This window comes from Fukomys damarensis, unplaced genomic scaffold (genome assembly GCF_012274545.1).
Source record: "Fukomys damarensis isolate Sample0158 unplaced genomic scaffold, DMR_v1.0_HiC HiC_scaffold_11, whole genome shotgun sequence".
In the NCBI taxonomy this organism is placed as follows: Eukaryota; Metazoa; Chordata; class Mammalia; order Rodentia; family Bathyergidae; genus Fukomys; species Fukomys damarensis.
In genome coordinates this window covers 9087732-9106410 of record NW_022900923.1, presented here as the reverse complement: position 1 = coordinate 9106410, position 18679 = coordinate 9087732, and the positions used below count along the sequence as shown (strand labels likewise).

Genomic DNA, 18679 nt, shown 5'->3' with positions numbered 1-18679 from the left:
CAAATGAAGAAGCAAATTCTGTATTTGGAAGTTTGTCACTTAGTTCATTGAGAGTTCTTTATACAAAAAGGAGGCACAAGAGAGAATATTTAAGAAGTCTAAGGTATGCTGACCATTGTATATGGCTAAATCATTCCTACATTCATGTAATAGTAACCTAACTCTGCTATGATACAATATGATGGTAAGCCATATGTGTCAATTTGATTAAACTACTGTCCTGCTATTCAAAAATACACTAATCTTGGTGCTGCTCTGAAAACATTTTATGGATGTCTTTAGTGTTAATACTCACTTTTTGAAGTAAGGAGGATTATCCTCAATAATCTGTGTGGGCTTGAACTAATCAATTGAAAGTACTTACGAGCAGAACGTCCTGAAGAGGCTTCCTGAAGAAAACACTGTATCTGTGGACTGAATGTCAGCTCCTGCCTGAGGGTTCCAGCCTGCTCATCCTGACGGATTTCACACTTGTCTAGCAGTTCCCGTAGTCACATACACTGTAGTGGATTGACTGATGGTCAACTTAGATGGGAACTCCCCCTGAACTGAACGAGCATGGTTCTGGGCATGGAAGACCCACCTGAGGTCTGTTGCCAGTGGTATGCTGTTGACTTTCCTGGAGAAGCTTGCTGTGGCTCATACAAATTCAGCTGTGCTCGTCCGAGGAGCTTGGGTCCTTCCTGTCACCAGAGATGGCTGCTGTTCTCTTCCAGGGAGCTCTGGGCTTCACCTTGAGCATCACTTCCTGGCTCCAGTGCAGATCCCTCAGCCTTCTGTCACAAGTTGCCAGTGCAGGCTTTAGTTTCCACCACTGGCCTGATGCAGATCCTTAATATGAACTTGCATGAGACATTGCTGTGGGCTCTGGGCCTCTGGCTAGACCCTTATAGGACATGGCCATGGGACCCAAGCCCTCTGCTGGATTCTTCGGGTCTCTAGTACATGGACAGCATTTGACTTTTTGGATGAATATTATAAAACACTCCTATAAATTTATGTGTCCTGTATCAAATCTATTTCCTTGCAAACCGATAACTATCACATATGCCAACTCCTTCCAGTGACTCCGTCTCTGTGGGTATAGATGCATATGTATATATACGGGTCTTATTTCTATAATGAAGCCTGGATATAAGCAGCAATAACAAGCAATATCCAAATCCTATTGGCTCAAAGTCATAAAACTTTGTTCACACTACATATTCATCATGGTGCTCTGCTTGTCATCTCATTCAGGGACCCATGGGGACAGAGCAAGTGTCACTGTTACCATGTAAGAGGGGACAGAGTTTGCTGATGGGTCTTATTTCATCCATTAAATTCTCTAAGCAGAAAGTAACTCTTGTCATAATACAATGACCAGAACTGGTCACATGATCTCACCCAGCATAATGCTAGGAAAGAGAATCCTACTGGCATTTCTGAAAAGGTGATGAATCCAAAATATCTAATAGATCTGCATTAATGACTGACACAGCTAACTACAACAACACAAACTTATTGAGGAATTCTCATTTAGAGTGCGGACAAATTCATAAGGACAAAAATCAAGGAATGTTAAAGAATAATAAATGTAAAACTCTATAAATAATATAAAAATTGTTCAGAATGACTTTCTGAAGCAGGACAAAGAGAACTGAAGCACCTAGGCATGGTGGTGTGCACCTGTCATCCCAGCTTCTTGGGAAGTTAGCAAGTTCAAGGATCGAAAGTTTGAGGCCAGCTGAGGCTACAGAGCAAGACCCTGCCTCAGAAACCAAAATGAACTGTCACAGGTTATCTGAATATTTGGTGTCAGTATCACCTGAAAACAAGGAGAAGGCTAAAGTAATCATGAGGCTAAATTAATCATGAATGTAAGAGGTTCAATTGGTTTTCTTTAATGTGGTCCTGAGTTCTAGATAGCTGTTTAGATAGACTTCAGTGTCAATAAACACCTAAAATAACACAAAAAAGAACCTGAGCAACAAGAGAAGGGTATTTTCAACTGAGCTTTGTGAAGGTACTGAAAATCTTCCTACGTGAAGAGCCTTGGTTTTTCTTTGACTTTCATGAATTCATCTTTCAATATGTAGCATTTCCTTTTACTGCATACGTTTATTGCACTAATCTTTATCTCATCTCATTATCTTAATCAAATAAGGCCTTCTATCCATTTCATTAGTATAGCTTTCCCCTCCTGTTTTAAATAAATATGTTCTATTTTGCATAATGCCAATTTTTCTTAAATTTATAGCCCAGGAAGCTGAAGAATCTTTCAGTATGGTGCCATTTATTTTCCTTTCCATATAAGGTATATGAACTGTGTTTTATGTGCAAAGTAACACAGAGGGGAAAACCCTTCAGTATAATTCACATTTCCTAAGCATTCATTCTGCAATACTGGCACTGCTGCTGCAGAACAGAGTAATGAATGAGACTTTCCCTGTCCTTGAGGGACCTTGTGATCTGGCACAGAGAGAAGATCAAATACAGGTCCAGGCAGTATGATGAAATAATTTTTGACCATCTGCTTACTGTTGTGTATTAACCAAGTTTATCAGTAGAAACACAGTTACAAACAATCCAGTTCAAATAAACGTGTCTCCGAAGCTCCAGGATAGAAACAATTGGGGAAATGAAGTAGGCCAGAGCCAAAAGGCCCACTCACAGCATCCAGCCGCCCTCATAAGCTTGGCTGCATAGTTCCCACCCGACCCTCTGAATTTCCTCCACTATCACAGCACTAGAACATCAAGGATTAGGCCCTGAAGTGGGGACGTCTCTCTGCACATGCTAGGGTCCCTTCTACATTGAGAGTTTAAATGCCATGAAATAACTCACTCAATGTCATCGGTTTATATCATGCACCAGCAATTCTAGTTTCCTCCTCAGGGAAAATAATTATTTGCTGGCCTAAACTCTAAGCAGTTGATTCCACCCAGGATGGACAGCTCCTCTTGCCCTGTCCATGGTATACTATGTTCATGAATGACACTGTTTTCAATTTTCGGTACGGGGTGAAAAAATAACATTCACTACTACCAATTTCAAAGAAAAGCTGCTCTCATTCACTTATCCTCTAAATATTTAAAAATCGTGTGTTTTAATACTACCAAGTCCTTTGCTGAGTGCACATGATGAATAAGACAAGCCTCTTCGTGCTAGACATGGTTTACACACACCTGAAATCCCAGTTACTTGGAATGACGAGACAGGATGATCATAAGTTTGAAGCCAGAATGATCAATTATCAAGACCCTGGCTCAAAATAGAAAATTTTGAAATTGCTGGGAATGTAGTGTGCACAAGCCTCGGATTCAATCCCTAGTACCACACACACACACACACACACACACACACACACACACACACACACACACACACACACACACACACAAAGATAGTCAATCCTCTCAGGTTGGTGAGGCACGCCTGTAATCCTAGCACTCTGGGAGGCTGAGGCAGGAGAATTGCAGGCTTCAAAATAGCTCAGGCAACTTAGCAACTAGATGAGTTGTCTCAGAATGAAAAAAATTTAGAGGGCTAGGGACATAGCCCGGTGCAAAGACCCTGGATTCAATTCCCAATAAAAGGCAGGAAGAAGGAAGGAAGGAAGGAAATGCCATGCTAAAAACTTTGTTTCTCTCCCTATCATAATGCAGTAAGCAGTTCTGATCAATCCAGCTGCAGAAAAGCAGCCTAAAATGTGTTAATACCCATTTGTTTGCACACATCAGAGATACACAGGGGCAGGGAAAGATGTGTCAAGAATCTGCAGCCTCTTCTCTCCGGGGCTGCCTGCTCCTCCCAGAAGCACAGATGCTGACTGAGGGAGACAGAAGCGCAGCGTCGGCCATCAGACCACCTCAGGAGGGTTGGCCCCTTCCCGCCGCAGCGGTCAGGTGGGCCACTGAAGCACAAGCCACACGGAGGAAGAGGGAACTGGGAGCGAGCACGCCTGACAGGGAGCTTCCAGTCATTGTCATCACTGCTTTGGTTAAATGGTCGGGCACTGCTGCTGCTCCTTGCCTATCTGTGCACTGCAAGTGAACAAATGTTCTCTCTGGAAAAATATAACATCAGAGACATTTGCAACGTTTGGTATACAATGCGAAGTATGCCATGAAAAATCACCAAGCATACAAAGAGGAAACACCATGTGCACAAAACATGAGAAAAACAAGGGCAGCAGACCCTCGAGTTACGACCAGCCTGGCATATGAACAACGTGGGTTACGACCAGACGTTTGGTTTTGACTTACAACCAAAGTCTTGAGTTACAACCCACATGCTGGCAGCTTGTGCTTCCAGATGGTCTCAGATACAGACTGAACCCTTAAAGAGTTCAGGAAGGGGCATTACGACATCCTTTCCTGTGTGGGGTTGAGAAATCCTGGTCCAGTGTCTGTCTCGGGACCCTGAGATCTGCCTGTGTACAGGAGAGAGACTGTGAAGGCTGTGGAGAGGAGCCTGAACCTCCAATTGACCAACTTGAGTTAGAATCGGCCCCGAGGAATGAACTGAGTTCGTAAGTCAAGTGTCCACTGTAATAAGAATAGTCCTAAAGGTATTCCAAATAAAGGATAAACCATACACAGGATTTAAAATCGCTCTGCTTAATGTGCCAGAAGTACTAAAAGACAATACTGGGAATTTTGGCAGAAAATGGAAAACTGTACCAGATAATTGAATTAAATTCTAGAATGTAAAAATGTAGAAACTAAAAATAAAACTCAACTGATGAATCTAGCAACAGATAAGAATAAAACAAAAATAAAATTAATAAATGGAATACACATAAGAAAACCAAACTGAATAAAGAAAAAACATCCCTAACTAACCCTAGGCTACTTTAAGAAGAGCTGCCTTAAATACAAGGGCAGAGAAGTTGAAAATAAACACCGAGGCATCATTTTTGTTTTTGTTTTGGTTTAAGCTTTTGAAAAGCATCTTTTAAATAGTTACCCATCCCCTTGGGACTCTGGATAGCACGGCTTAGCCCTCAACCTAAGGTGAGAACTTCCACCTGAATACATCCCAACACCTCAAATGTTAAAAGTGCAGGAGTGACCAAAATGCAAGAGAGAAAATATGAGTATTTTGGCAAAGACAACACACGAGAACCATCCACGCTGCAGCAGAGGACAGGGAACAAATGGCCGTAGGAATGACTGAGCCAAGTCTCAGGTTTTATTTCCTTGGTGTAAACTAGCCTTCAACCGAGCTGTGGTTGGCTTTACATAAAAATATACACCACTTCTGGATAGCTCTTTTTAACTCCTTTGTGATAGTCAACAACAACAAAAATCAGTAAAATAGAATGGAATGTTATTTTTACCAAAGGGAGCATACTTTGTCCTGCCTGACACAAAGTAGCTTTGTGTCCCACAGTAACTTTTTTTGACACAAAGTAACCTCATCTGTGAAGTTAGACATTGCTGATCGCAAGGACTTGATTACACTTTAAAAAACAAACTTGTTGACATTTTTAAAAACGAACATAGAAAGCTGTGAAATGGTCCGTGATTCCTTTACATAAATCGTGAAAATCTACATTTGGTTCCCAGGGCTTTTACAAGAAAATAGATATTAGGGTTTGCATCTACACGTCCCCCAAGAGATCAGGCGCTCCCTGATCTTTTGGAAGGTGATTGGATTGCGCAGGCTCGTCGCTGACTGGCCCCCAAAGGGGCGGTCCCAGGGGGCGGGGCCTCAAGTGTTTCTCTACTTCCGCTGCTGCTGCTCCTCCTCCTCCCTTCACTCTCTGCTTCCGGGTTGCCCTGCTGAGAGCAGCTTCCCCGCTGCCGGTTCCCTGTGCCCTGCAGGCCTGCCTTGGAGCCAGCTGAAAGTGCACCAAAATGTGAGCCGAAATAAACCTCTGCTTTCAGTTGTGGGTGTTGGGGGTTGTGTCCAGCAATGAAGAAAGTAACTAAGACAGGAGCTTTCTGGGTAAGCTATAGATTCAGCTCCAGTCTGCCGAGGGGCCCATTGGTTATAGCTCAAGGGTACAGCATGTGTTTAGCATGCACTGCCCTGGGTTTGATCCCAGCACCCCGCCAGAAAAAGTAAATCTGCAGAAGAATCAGTCAGTGCTTCAGGACATGGCCTCCTTTCCCTTCCCTTCCCTTCCCTTCCATCTTGAGAAAAGGGTAGGTGTCAGATGGAACCCTGACTCCATTCTTGGGGAGACGTGATAAGCAGGAGGTCTGGTCCGTGGGGTCCAGTTCTGCAGCGCTGGGGATGGAACCAGGGCCTGTGAGTGCTGGGTAAGCACCTGTCACCGAGCTGCCCCTGGCCCAGCAGTTGTTGAGTGTATGAATGAGGGAAGTGGCTTTATTAACATTTTGTTCTCCATTTTGTTCCGTTTTCTGACACGGAACTTAAAGGACATGCCTCTGTGTATGCACTGTTCATAAACCTGCCTGGTAAGTCGGCGTGTGGTTTTAGCGATTTAACCCACTTAGGTGCACTCAGGAGAGACAGTTGTCGATTCCTGCATATTCCTGATCAGCTAAGATTTGAAGCCCAAAGCAGTGCTTTTCAGCAGGACTTGTTCGTGATCAGGAGTCTTTGGTCCCAACAAAACCTCCTGGTGGGACGTGGTTACTTCTGCCATGGCACGTGGCGCCTGCAGATTTCCCTGTTTCTTTCTTTTTTCTAGCCTCAGTGTTATGAAACCCATAGTGAGTAGAAAGACCAGCTGGCTACCAAAATCGAGATGCCACCAAGGTTCCGATCCACTTGTTAGGACACCCTAAAGTGACTGGGCTTGAGGAGGAATTGCTCCAAATCATGAAACTCAAATTGTTCCTGTATAATCTAGATTACCACTAATTTACAGTAGAAACCCAATGTACCCAAAGGGCCATGTGTGAAAGACTGGATCCCTAGCCTGTGCCACTACTGGAAAAGAAAGGAGCATTTAAGTGGTGCAGTCTAGTGAAAGGAAGTTAGGTGGTTGGCCACACGCCCTTTGGGATATTAGGACCCCAGGCTTTTGCAGTCTCTGTGCTCCCTGGCTAGGTGAGCAAGCCTCCACCCCCTTGCGCGTCCACTGTAATATCTGATGTTAAATACCCAGTTTACAGTTGGGGATTTTCACACACTGAAAATTTATCATGGGACAAGTATATGCTTTCCCCTGATACATGAACAAACTTTTTTATACAAATGCTGAAGTAATATACGGGATTAAACATGATTTCGAAGTGCTGTAATTTTTGTTAGCTATACTATTTTTAAATGCCACATTTCTAAAGTATGACAGACCACAACACTATTTTTGTGTCCATGCAGGAACTGGGCCAGTATCCTCACACTTCATTTTAATAACCTACTGTATAATAGTTGCTAAAATCTATTACTGGATATGTTCTGATGAAAAATTTTTTTAGAAATGTGTTTCAAGAAAAAGGTTTCTATTTGTTTCTCCGAGAGGGAATGAAAGATTTTCTTGTCTTAGTAGTGCTTCTATAATAAAAGTAACTGGACATCTAGCTCTTCTCATGGAACAAAGCCTATTGCAAACAACTTTCCCGAAGGGTGCATACATAGGCAAGGTAATCCAAATTCCTATAACAGGAAAATCTGGAATATTCTCCATGACTTTAAGATAGCATAAATTTATCTCTTGACCAATAATAATTACCCATTACATAGGGCCAGGGATGTAGCTCAGCGGCTAGCACCTGCCTGGCAAATACAAGGCCCTGAGTTCAATTCCTGATACCAAAACAATAACCCTTTACAAGTGTTTCTCTTGTGTTCCTCTGACCCTCCTTTGGGTCCTTGTAATTCTGCCCATTCTTAAAATAGAGGAAAAAGAGGTTAACGTACAGAGGAGACAGACTTAGATGTGATACAGATCTCAGAGATGCAGCTTCTCTTCATTTAGAAATCAACCTAAATGTATGCCCAAGAGGAGAAGGAAATGTGTTTTGGTGACACATAGCAGTCTATTTCTGTGAGTGATAGATATGGCTAAATATGTACCGGTAGTTCAGAAGGAATGAACTAGAAGTTTGCCTTAATCCATTTGGGCTGCCGTAACAAATGGATAGTTGATAAATAACAGGACTTAACCTCTCATAGTTGCGGAGCCTGGAAAGTCAATCACCATACTGGGAGATTTGGTGTCTAATGAGGGCCTGATTTCTAGTACGTGGAACATTGCCTTCTCTCTGTGTCCTTACACAGGGGAAGGGGACTATCTGTGACCTTTCTTGTAAGAGCACTAAATACCACTCAAAGTATTACCTGCTGCTGTAGCTTGGCTCTTGAACGTCTCCCAGAGGCCAAGGCATTAAAGGCTTGATGCCCAGGGAGGAACTGTTTGGAGGAGACAGGGACTTCAAGGGGTGAGGCCTGGTGAAGGTATTTAGGTCATGAAGCCATGCCCTTGAAGAGGATCCTGGGGTCCCAGTCTCCTCTCTTTCTTTCTCTTTTGCTGTCAGCTCTCAGCCCATGGGCTGGCAGTTCTTAAGCCGTGAGCCAAAGTAGACCTTTCCTATTCTAAGGGACGCAGCATTCAGATCGCAACGGAAATGTAGAAACTCAGTGTCACAGGCTGTCCTAGCCGTCTGTTGGTAGAATTTCAATTCCACTGAATGATGAAAATGGTAACGGGTTAATGAATCATATGCACTTTTTAATTGTGGCTGCTTATATAGTACATTTTGCCATCTTAATACTTTTAAGTACTGTTCACAATCCAGTGGTTTTAACTATATTCATATCTTCAGGCAACCATCGTGACTACCCATCTCCAGAACTTTCCTTTCATCTAACTGAAACTAACCCATTAAACAGTTAACTCTTCATTTCCCCTCTCACTAGACCTTGGCATTTCTGCTTTATTTTTCTGTGAATGTGACTAATCTGGATACCATGTATAAGTGAAATCATACAATATTTTGTTTGTGTCTGGCTTATTCCACCTTGCATGTTTCAGGTACACTTTTTAATTATAGCCTCAGGTTATAGTAGGCCACCATCAAAACAGGGAAGTCAGTGCATGGTTCCTGAACTGCCAGGTCTGCCCAAGATTTGTGACCCCCAAATATAAGGAGTTAGGGTCTGCTGTAAACTGAATTACTACCACCTCGTAAATTCATATGTTAAAATGCAAAAATCCCCATGTGATTATATCGGAGTTAGGGCATTTTTAAGGACATGATAAAAGTTAAATGAGATCTGTACCAATCAGTGCTCAGTAGAGAAAGAGATTCTATAATTTATAAGGTAGGCTTACAGTGGCTACCTGCAGAGTCAGGTGTGGAAGAGTGCAGAAGGGCTGTCTGCACTCGAGATCCAAAAGAGCCAGGCAAAGGTCGAAGGCCTGGAGCTCACCGCAGAGTCCCGTGCAAATCTGTGTCAGGAATCTGAAGGGTCTGTGTTGTAAGGCTGAACGGTGTGGCAGAAGCCAGGAGATGGATCCCCGAGGCAAAGGCAAGGGCTGCAGCTCCTTTGAAGAAGCGGAAGCGAGCCTCCCTTCTTCCCCTTTTTATTCCATCCAGGCTACAAGCCTGTTGGTTGGTGCCACCACACCAGGTGGGCCTCTGATCTTCAGTAAACCCAGTCCGTCACACCCAGAACTGTGCTAAGCGAATCAGTTGGGCATTTCCTACTCCAGCTGACTCAGCAGTTACCTATCACAGGGTCATCAGGGTGAAATCCTGATCTACAGAAATCTTCATAAAATAGAAAAAGATACCGGGAAACCTGTTTCTCCACCATGTGCGGTGACATTGAGATGACAGCTATGTGCGAGCCAGGAAGAAAACCGCTGCCAGCACCTTGATCTTGGACTTCCAGCTTCCAGAAATAAAAAAAAAACATAAATAAATTTCTGTGGTTTGAGCCAGCTAATAGGCAGTATTTAGTTTGACAGTCTAAGTAGCCTTAGTCAGGATCCAAACACAGAGATAGAGGGAGGAATTTACATAAAACCACCCTTCTAACACTAACTCCACTCCCGGAGTGTTGCCAAAACCACCTTCAGGTTTGGCAATTCACTAGGACTCAGAGAACCTGACAAAAACTCTTACACTCATGCTATTGTCTGTTACGGGGAAAGGATCTGGGGTAACGTGTAATAAATGAAGGGGTGTGTGGGGCAGTAAAGTTTCTGTTGTCCCAAGGACCGGTTACCCTTCCAGAGTGACGTGTGACAACAGGCTTGGAAAACTCACCAGGGCTCATTATTATAGAGTGAGAAATCATTTAGGCATCAGAAAGGGGAATTGTTAATTCATTTTGTGCTAAAGGATTGCACCATGATCAGATTTTAAATTATTTTCTATTTGTGTGAATTGGTATGACTACGTCATTGGTGAAAGAATTGTGTGCATTCTAATAAACAATTTCTGAGACTTTAAATTTATCTCCAGATAACCCACTTGTGATTGTGTGGAAAACGTGATAGCAGGGGGTTTTATTTCTCAAGGATACAGATATTGATTTCCTCTCTTGACTTTCAAAGTCGTTCCAGCGATGACTTTCACTGCTGTTCGTGGCTGGAAAACTCTTTCACGTTGGCAGAGCCCACGTCCAAGTCAGCATGGTGTAGCTCTGAAAACTGAGAATAAAAGAGAGAGACGAAGGAAGAGCATTTTGTTTTTCTTATGCCCCTTTGCCTCATTTGGTTCATTGTAACAAGTGCATATGAGATCCATCCCCAACGCTTTGTTTAGAAACAAAAGCCCCCGAACTGTGAGAAGCCGATTGGGCAGAAGGAAGCAGCAGCTATGTGCTGTGACTCTTAGCGTGACGTTCTCCATCCGCGGCACATCAGATTACTATTAGCTGCTCTCCTGGAAGATCGTTTATCTCCACTGCTCAATGGTGTGTAGCGGCTGTTTGCAGAGAGGGACTGGAAGACAAACAAGAGGGAGGAGAACCTGGTTGTCAAACATGACAGATTCCTCCAGGAAACTCCGTTCCCTATCATCCGCCTATACTGGGCAGGGTTTGTTACCCCACACGCGTGTAGGAAGAAGCGCACTGACTTTTTCATGAGTGCCCCAGAAGGCTGTCTCCTAAGGCACGGGCGTTCTGTACAGGGGGAAAGGGCCTGGAAATACCACTGCCGTACCTTCGCCATCTTGCATATCATTCCACATATTTTATCTGTTGCTCTCACAGCAATCAGCATCATGTATTCAATGGAAGAGATTACCATTAGCGTTAGCCTTACAGTTTTATAGATTAAGACCAAGAATCTTGAGAAGAGCATGGCCTTGTCCTCTCCCCGCCATACCCTGTGCTTGTCCTCTGATATCGATGTGCCCTGAAAAGAGGAGTCGTCTGGCAAAAATGTCACCTGGCCCATCTGACCAGATGTTATGAATTTGGGTCACACCAACTTGCGTAAAAATGACAGGTGTCCCTCTGCCATGAGTGAGTCAGCAGGTCATGGATCAGTTCTGAGTCTTCAGGCACTGGCAGAGCTCTGGCTCAAATTCCCAGATCCAAGGTGGTCTGGCTAGGGTGCCTTTGAAATGTGTCCGGGAAATCTTATGTTTGTACCAACCCAAACCTGGCACTGCTGGCACCGTAGAGGGAAAACAGCCCAAAATCAAGATGCCACTTGCTCTGCCCTGGCTGCCTCAGCCTCACCAGCACCGGTCCTGTCTAAAAGTCATCATATTAAAGAAGTTTCTGAACTTCCTTCGGTGGTGGCCAAAGCCAAAGTGGAAGGTTACAAGAAGACCAAGGAGGCTCTTTTGCTTCTTGAGAAACTTAAGGTCTAGAATGATATCAAAAGAAAACCAAAAGTCTTTCAGTGAGTAAGAGCTGGAAAGGCCAAAATGAGGATCCATCATTGTGTCCAGTACAGGGGACCCTGCATCATCTATAATGGAGATGATGTCATCATCAGAAATTTTAGAAGCATTCCTGCATCACTCTGCTTACTGTGAGCAAGCTGAGCATTGTGAAACTTGCTCCTACATTTGGTTTTAGGCAGGTTTTTGTTTTGTTTTGTTTTGTTTTTTTGGTGTCGGGGATCAAACTCGGGACCTTGCACTTGCAAGGCAGGCAGCAGAACCAGTGAGCCAAATCCCCGGCCCCTTGCTCCTGCATTTGGACTGAAAGTGCTTAGATGAATTGTATGGCACTTGGTATAAAGCTGCTTCCCTCAAAAGTAACTGACCTAGCCAGGCATGGTGACACACACCTGGAATCCCAGCACTCTATAAGGCTGAGGTAGGAGAATCGCAAGTTCAACCCTAGCCTGGGCAACTTTAGTGACTTAGTGAGACAATGTCTCCAAATAAAAAGTATCAAAGAGCTGGGAATGCAACTCAATGCAAAGGCTCTAGGTTGAAACCCTAGTATCATGTAAAAAAATTAACTGCGACCTGACCATACCTAAGGTTATCAAATCAGACCTCCGTAGAGTCTTGCAAAGTCCAGAGATCCAAAGAACCCTCTGAGTACCACACAGGAAGAGGCACCATAGAGTCCTGAGAAAGAATCAACTGAAAACCTGAGAATCATGTTGAAGCTAAATCCATAGGCAGAGACCATGAACCAGAATCCCACTCTTTGCCAGGCCAGGAGTCCCACACTGCAGGTGATCGAAGCAGCAACTGCAGCCAAAGCAGGTGAAGAAGGGGCTGTGGGTGAGAAGCCTGGGGAGGGAGGAAAGGCAAGAAGCCTGCTAATGTTAAGAAGCAGAAGGCTTGGGGTGTGTGGCGGGGTGGCATCTACCAAGGCACCAGCAGCTGAAAAGAGACCTAGCGCAGAAGAAAAGAAGCCTGCTGTATAAACGTTTAAACTTTGTGAACTCTCTTCATCCTGTACACATCACTTAAATTTGGACAGCTTAATTTGAAGAAATCCCTGATCAAAGAGGTGGGCGGGGGGAGAGAGGGAAGGAGGGCATCTCAGAAGTTAAACAAGATGGCTGGGGATGTAGCTCAGCAGTGCAGCCAGCACCTGCCTGGCAACCACAAGGCTGTGAGTTCAATTCCTGGTACAAAAAAAAAAGTTAAACAAGAGGAAGAATGATGGAATTTTTCATAACACTATTCACTCTACAGTTTGTTTTGCAATGAAACAATCTCACAGTGTGAAGTCTGATTGCTGCTTTCTATCAAGGACTTACTATACGCTATATGCCAGACTCTGCATCTCCATTATCTTTACCTTGAAGGTGGACGTGATTTGTTATTTACAGACAAAGCAAGTAAGTTGCTGAATGGTTTGCTGCTGTTGCCCATGGTTACAATTTGCAATGCTAATGTGTTCACTTGACATCATCAAAACAAAATACCTGAGATAATCAACTTATAAAGGGAAGAGGTTGCTTTTGTCTCACAGTTTCAGAGGTTCCAGTGCATGGTCAGTTGCTCTATCACTTTGAGCCTGTAGGGTAACATGGTGAGAGCCAAGGTGGAGAAAATCAGCTCATAATCGGGAAAGAGGAAGGAAAAGCTTGTGGTTCCACAGTTCCCTTCCAGGCCACACCCCCTAATGACCTCACTTCCTCCCCTGTGGCCCACCTCTTAAAGGGTCCACTTCTTCCCAATGGCACCCTCCTTGGGACAAAGCTTTTAAGGGCCTTGGGGGACATCCAAGATCCAAACTGTAGCAGCTGGCCTCAAATCTAGCATTAACTTCCAAGACTGTGTTTTCATCGCCGCAGTAGGTTCCTGCCACACATCCCCTTACTACTACTCGGATCTGGCACTGCAGAAGGAAACATCCATCCCAGGTGTCATCGAATTCAGCCCTTGATCCAGGTTTCAGTGAGACCGAACTGCTTCCACCTCCCATTGTCTGATATTTCACCTTTGAACAGCACCAGCACAACTCTTTTGTCAAGTCTCAAACAGCTGCTCTCAAATTCATTTCTTTCCAGACCACAACACAGTTTCCCAAAGTGAAATGCAGATTGAGTCTTGAAGTTATACTGCATTGATTTTTTTTTTTCTTCTAATAACCATCCATCCCACCTACTCACTGCACTCTGGCTGCATCAATACTCATTATGTTATTTAGAGAAAAAAATTTCTGAGCAGAGACAATTTATGATGTCTTGCCTGCTCGCTAACTAAGATGGATGAGACAGAGGCCCGTACACGGGGGCTGGTAGACAGATGTTTCAAATGCACTTGGCTTCCATACAGAGTCTGCATGCTGTAGTGGGCAACTCTGTGGCGTCCGTGTGACACACCGCCAGTGTCTGGTGAAATACAGATCCTAAATTCTGCCAGTATTGGCCAGTGTTGCCCCTGAAAAGCCATTATTTAGGAAATGGTTAACTGAGGGAAAGATCCTCCTGCTTATTCCCTTCACTGTACTATCCCTGAGAAACAAAACCTTAAAGCAGAGTCTGCACAATCGGTGGACTTCTTGTGAATTTTAGAAAGGAGAGCTAGAAAACCCTAAATATTAAAGCAAACTGCACATGAGCAGCACTGCACTGTAGTAAAAGTCAAGGGATCCTAGGATCCTCTGAAATCATTACAATTAAGTAGTGGGGGGATTGCACAGCCCAATCCCTCCTAAGCAATTTAGCAAGATCTGTCTCAAAAGAAAAAGTTTAATGGGGGGGCTGGGGATGTAACAGTGAGAGGGCATCCCTGCGTTTGACACCAGGGTCACAAAACAGAACACAACCATGGAATTATGAAATGGAAGCCCTTATACCAACAGCCTGCAACCGTGGATGGAGGGGGTGCTGGGGGCTCAAATTTCACGTTGCTGCTGTTGCTGTTGTTTGCGGGGAGTCGAGACCGAGTTTCACTGTGTAGCCCAGACTGGCCTGGAACTCCTCCTGCCTCAGCCTCCCAATTGCTGGGATTACAGGTGTGTGCCTCCACACCCAACACAAGATTCCCTTTTGAAGTCAGCCTTGCTGCTTTACCACCTAGATGTCAGTGAGCAAGTCAGTTGTCTTCCTCCTCCCCCACTCCTCCTCCTCTTCCTTCTAATTCTCCATTTTCATGTTTGCAGTACACATTTGTATTCGTCTTAGAGGGTAGGTGCATGTGCTTAACATATCTTAATTTTAATTCCCCTTTCCCTCCCCCACCTCTACATCGCTCCTCATTTGCAAAAGACGTATTTCCCTGTTTTCTATTGTCTTTCACTTTACTTTTAATTTATATTTCATATTTCTCATATAAGAGAAAGTATACATATTTAAGCTTGTGTGAGGGCTGGGAATTTACCTTAGTGGTTCCGCTGCCTGCCTCACAAGTACAAGGTCCTGAATTCAATCCCTGGTACCAAACAAAACAAACAGCTTGTGTGTCTGATTTATTTCATGGAACAGTATGGTCACATTCATCCACTTTCCTACAAATGACTTAAATGTATCCTTCTTAATGGCAGAGAAGTACTCCATTATGGAAGTTAGCACTACCCTAATTCCAAAGCCAGACTGAAAAAGAAAAGCACAAGCCAATCCCTCACATGAACATAGATGCAAAAATCCTCAGCAAGACAAACAGAATGCTACAGATCATCAAGGAGTTCATACACCATGACAAAAATAGGCTTCATCCTAGAGATGCAAGGGTACTTCAACATATGCAAGACTACATCACACAGACCGAAGCAAGGGCAAAAATCACATAATCATCTCAATAGATGCAGAAAAAGCCTTTGACAAAAACATCCATTCATGATGGAAAAAAAAAAAACCCTGAAGGAAATTCTTTTTGAAGCCTTCTCTCTTCACTCTAGGTTACTTAAAATACCTAACCCAATGCAAGTATTGTGTAAATAATTGTACTGTTTAGGGAATAATGACAAGAAAAAGAAGCTTGTGCATATTTAATATGGATTCAAATTATTCCCAAATATTTTTGATTGATTGATGATTGGTTGAATCCTCAAATGCAGACGCTGTGGATATGGCTGGGGGAGGTGACTGTAATGAATTTGAGTATCTGCTGTAGATGTTATTTATCATTAACCAGAATAGGGCTCTCATTACACATGGCCAGGAGGAAGGAAGAGTCGCATTCTCCACAGAGATGATGAATGTGGTTTTCACTCCTGAGCTAGATGTGGGTGGAACATTTATTGATCCTGCGTGGGACGTTTAGTCTTTCTCAAAATTATGCATCAGGATGAACAATGTATTAGTAGCTGGGGCCAGAATTTCTCTTCACTTTTGTTTTGAGAAATCCTTCATGAGCAGCAGGGAAGTGGAAGGTGAAACTGCTGACACAGGACCACAGGAGTTGAGGTGACGCACAAGAGCGCTGATAGGCTGGGGATTTAGCTCAGCGGCACCGCGCCTGCCTCACAAGTGCAAGGTCCTGAGTTCGAAGCCCAGGACTGGGGTGGGGGGCAGAAACAGCATTGATGAGCTGGCTGGAATTTGCCAGTGAAAGGGGGACGAGCCACACAGGACTTGGCACAGGCTGTGATTCCAGAAGTGGCTGAAGGATTTCTGAAGAGAAAGAGCTCACACTGCCCTTCCTGTTGTTGGAGCTGGATGTAAATCTCCCTCCCTGCTGCCTTCTGTTTTCAGAAAATCATTGCTCTCACACACGACTGTGCCGAGACTGCCTGGTTCAGCAAAAGCCGGAGCCTGAAGCCAGAGGCGACCTTCAGAACACGAGCCCCTCGGGAAGCTGCGGGAATCTTGGTATGGAAAGGCTGCGCCAGTTAGGAAGATAAAGGGCACTGACCCCGCGCTACCACACTCTCTTGGCTCCAGCTTAGTTCTGTCCACTGCTGTCTTGGGAGGACTTTGAAATGCACCAAGAAAGCAAAGAAAACAGTCATGGCATCTTAGTTACTTTCTTATTGCTAGAACACAGTACTTAATCCCGACAAGTTAAAGGAAGAGAGGTTTATTTTGGCTCATAGTTTGTAGAACTGTCATTCCATAGCCAGCTGGCTCCAGGGCAGAGGGGCCTGGCAGGGGAGAAACAGTCCATGGCCTGGCCGGCAGGAAGCAGAGCCTTTCTTGTCTCCCTTTTTATTTCAGCCAGCTACAAGCCTATGGGTTGGTGCCACCCACACCCTGGGTGGGTCTTCCATTATCCATGCCCAGAGCTATGTTAAACCAGTCAGTAAACTAATCCTGTGTCACGTATTTATGATCCAGAATCACACACCCATGATCCAGTCACTCCTAAAAGCCCCACCGATGAGCTCATGAGGCCTTGGAGGGACAGCTAGGTACAAGCCATGACTCAGAGTGCTGGGCTGTGTGTTCACCTCCTACTCGAGCTCATGCTGAACGCTGCTCATCAGTGGGATGGCGTGGGGGGTCCCTCAGGCCAGATGAGGTAATGAGGGTGGAGTTTGTGTCCTTGTAAGAAGAGAAAGGGACTAGAACTGCCCAACTCTGCGAGTGTGTGTGTTGGAGGGACAGCTAGGTACAAGCCATGACTCAGAGTGCTGGGCTGTGTGTTCACCTCCTACGAGAGCTCATGCTGAACGCTGCTCATCAGTGGGATGGCGTGGGGGGTCCCTCAGGCCAGATGAGGTAATGAGGGTGGAGTTTGTGTCCTTGTAAGAAGAGAAAGGGACTAGAACTGCCCAACTCTGTGAGTGTGTGTGTGTGTGTGTACTGTGGAAGGCCACCTGAGACTATACCTAGGAAGAAAACCTTCACCAGACACCTAACTATGCTGGCATTTTTTATTCCTTTACTGCCACTCCCCATCCTCTTACCTCCCCCTTCCCTTTGATCCCCTGATCCATCTCTGCCGAGTCTGACTTCTTGTTTTCTGCCACCCCGCCTTTGTTTAACTCTTACTTATTTATGTTTCATGTCCCTCACTTCAGAGGTCTCAAGTTCCATCCATTTTCCTGCACAGGGCGTGACGTAATCCCCATTATAGCTGAGTAGTGCCCCATTGTGTGTATGCACCACCATTTACTGACGCATGGCTCTAAAGGTCATTCGAGATCTGGCCTCTCCCACCTCTCCTGTCTCTTTCTAACCCCCTGATTCTCTTCCCATGCAATGTGTCTTAGTCTTTCTTGTTTCTCTATTACCAGGTGCATAGTCTTCCCTGTGACAGGTATGCTGTTTACATTTATTGAATTTTCAGGTTTAATGATGGGATCCCTACTCGATCAGGCAAAAAGACTGTAGGTGTATCGATCATAATTACATTCATCATGAGAAGGCCCCAACTTCTCACGATGCGCATAACACATCTTAATTCTTTCTACATCATCTTCCTCTCCTCTCTCTCCTTCTCTCTCTGGCTCTAGGTCCCCTTTGTTTCCTGTTGTCTATCTTTTATTTTGTTTTTTAAGTCACCTACACTTTGGAATTCTCATAGAAGAGAAATTACACAGAATTTAAGCTTTTGTGTCCGATTTATTTCACTGACCATTATGATCTCAGGGTGCACCCGTCTTCCTACAAATGACTCAAACTTTTTCTTCCATATTGCAGACTAGTCCTCCACTGCATACAAAAACCGTATTTTCTTTATGTATTCATCTGCTGATGGACATACAGGCCACTTCCAAGATTTAACTGTTGTGAGTTGTGCTGCTGTAACATAGGTGTGTATGTGTCACTGTAATATGGTGTAGTCAGCTCTTTCCAGAAGAAACCCAGAAGTGGGTCGAGTAGATTGTCTAGTTTTGGTTTTCTGAAGAATCTCAGTACTGATGTCCATAGTGACTGCGCTAGTTTCCAGTCCCACCAACGATGTAGGAGGATTCCTTTTCCCCCTACAGCCTTAACCAGCATGTTATTATT

The 18679-nt window shown here is 44.3% G+C and overlaps 1 pseudogene; it reads left to right on the top strand.

Annotated features, from left to right (window-relative positions):
• Nucleotides 1-558: 558 nt before the first annotated feature.
• The window catches only part of LOC117285511, a 31741-nt pseudogene continuing 13620 nt past the window's right edge, over nt 559-18679 (top strand).